Genomic DNA, 2788 nt, shown 5'->3' with positions numbered 1-2788 from the left:
TTAATAGAGCGAACGTTCTCGCCGTATGGGCGGTGGGAATTACGAATGAAAGTGTTATAAATTGCTTTGTACTACATGCCTTTCTGCAATAAACAGTAATGTAATCTGCCAGAAACTAAAACGAAGAAGAAAAGTCCTTTTCTGATCCGGGGATTGAACTCGTGACCAACACATTCTTGAAGCATCCATACCGTGTACGTAAGAATGGTGACTAGGAGATTGCGGTGCGAAACGAAATTCAGTGAAAACTCAGTTGTGCATGCAGGAGCACGGAATAAGCAAATATGTTCAGCGGAAACCTGAAACCAAGTTTTGTGACAAAAATATTCATAGCTTTCTTTCTGAGAAACGCACATGTTTTTTTTTATTTTTTTTTATTGTCGCATGGAGCTATATTCAGTTGGATGACAATTTTCTCTTTCCTTAACCTTTTTCGCACATTGGGAATTATCGCAGAACCTTTTTTCCTGTCGTTTGCGTCTGTCCACAAATAGACGCTACAAGACAAAGTAATAGCAGAGGCATGTTCAAGCAATATTAATCTTGAAGAAATAAAATATAAGAGGCTTCTTCTCGATGCGTAAAAGCCGCGACTGAATATTTATTCGTTACTGTTTCATTCCTTTCTTATATAAACAGCACTTCTCTTTCACATCATACAACAGTGTCTTTTATGCTACCAGACTCTTCTTTCCACCCATAACGTGGCTCATATGTTGCTCCTGTATTCAGGAACAATACCTTCCTCCTCTTGTGCAGCAACGAGGCCATTCTTGCTCTGCGTACGAGCATCGCCGACAGTGCTGTACGCACCCCGACTGTGCCCGGAGGGGGGGGGGGGGGGGGGCTGCTTCGTTGTAATGACCGTCTTTGTCACTGCACACGCACATCGCCCCTCGCGGCTATGGCGGCCTGCAGCTGTTGAAACAGACTGTTCTGCTGAGGCGACCCCACCAGTCATCTGAGTGCCCAAGGCGCCATTGCGCTGACGAAGGCGCCACTGCGCTTTCTAAAACGGTTAGTACAAGCCGGTCATACAGGAAACGACAACCGTTAACAGACTTGCGCTAACGCTTTCTCTTTCCCTCTGCTGTGTTTCTAGCTTTCAATGCGTAAGGATTCCTTAGCGAGTGCCTCAGCAAAATCTGTCCGTCCCATGAAGCCTTATATGTGCAAAATAAGTGCATAAATCGGTCAACACATGTATTCGTTGCAACAGTTTAATGGTAATGATTGGTGGTGATGGGTATACTTGCATAAGCTAGCTAAAGAAATCATCAAAGGCGAAGTAGCCGCCAAGCCAAAGAATGTTTACGTATTAGTCTACAGAATCCTCAGAATTTCTGTAGAATTTTTTTTATTTGTTATTCACCATTCCACTCACCCTAGCGTAAGGCAGAAAACCTGATTTTTCATTCTATTTGGTTCTCACTGAATCTCACTGAAATTATACAACAAAGCTTTGCTTAACGTAGATTCTAACAAGTGAGTTACATCTATCACAATTTTTGTGGGTATAGGACATACATTTCATAAGGGAGAAAACACATGCTGCCGCAATGTTCCATGGTTTATCTGCACGATTTACGCACAAGTTCTGTATTACAGTAGGCAATTGTCTTTGTGTTTGATTGTTACATAAGTGTTGGTATCGTATTATTGCTCTAAGGCGAATTGTAAAAGGGCACAGTACTCGCCAAAAATTACTAATGTTTCGTTTATTTGCAGTGATGACTAAAGTACCTGTTTTTACATTATTTTTTAAGCTTAATGCATTCGTGGCTGGCAGGTGAGGTAAAGCAAGAACGCCCTTTGTCATATAGGTAGCACAAAAATGACACGAGTTAAACGAGAGAAAATCCGGCATTCATCTCTTTCTTATAAATAATAATTGTGCTACCAATAACACAAAGCGTCCCCAATAAAATCAGCACTATAAGCTGTATCCAGCAGTATGCTCTACTCAAGTAGCTGACTGTGTAGCAGCGATGGGAGCTCGACCTTTACGCTATCGCGTGACGGTAAAATTTTTTAGCGTATGGCGAAAATAGTTTGGCAATTTAGAAGTTATTTGAGAGACACTGCTCAAGTGACGTTAATTGCATTGTAGGCAAGGATTTAGACGAGCCGGGATCTCCACTATGCGTAAACCCTGCACTTCGAGAATATTCTATGCGACTCGTGCGGTGATCCTTTCAGCTTAAGGAACCGATGTCGTGTATAGCGTGGAGCTTCACTAAAGATTAGTTCCGACGGTCACCATCTCCCTTTCTCGAGATTGGACGCAGGAAATCACTTTTGTACGGAATCTGCTCCGATTGCGTCCTAATTCTTGTGGCATGGTCGCTTGGCCCCTCCTACCAATGACATATACCCATGCTCTTTGAATAAGGATTGTCGGCTTTTTATTTCCTTCAAAAGTGACAATCGCACTTATAGAAGACGCTAGCGCTAATGCCTCGAAAAATATCACTGACTTGAGCTAGCCAGATCAATTTCCCCAAACAAAACAAAGAGCGACTCGACACAATTGCAGAGATGAGGAATGAAGAAAGCTGAGCAAATTAAGCCGTGAACAAAAGTCGGGCAAGGGACTCGCATCTTAATGCGTGCCGCGCAAATACAAACAGGAACATGCTGTATTTAAACGAGAAGATTAAAATAGATGAAAACACAGTACAGTAAGGTGCCCACGAGTGCATCAGGTTCCTCAGTGTCCGCTGTCGCAGTAGTGCTTCACATAAGTTGACAGGAAGGGGAGCGAGCTAAAATGAACAAACTAATTGAA

The sequence above is a fragment of the Dermacentor andersoni genome, chromosome 6 (genome assembly GCF_023375885.2).
Source record: "Dermacentor andersoni chromosome 6, qqDerAnde1_hic_scaffold, whole genome shotgun sequence".
NCBI classification, from domain to species: domain Eukaryota; kingdom Metazoa; phylum Arthropoda; class Arachnida; order Ixodida; family Ixodidae; genus Dermacentor; species Dermacentor andersoni.
Note: the sequence above shows the minus strand (reverse complement) of the source record.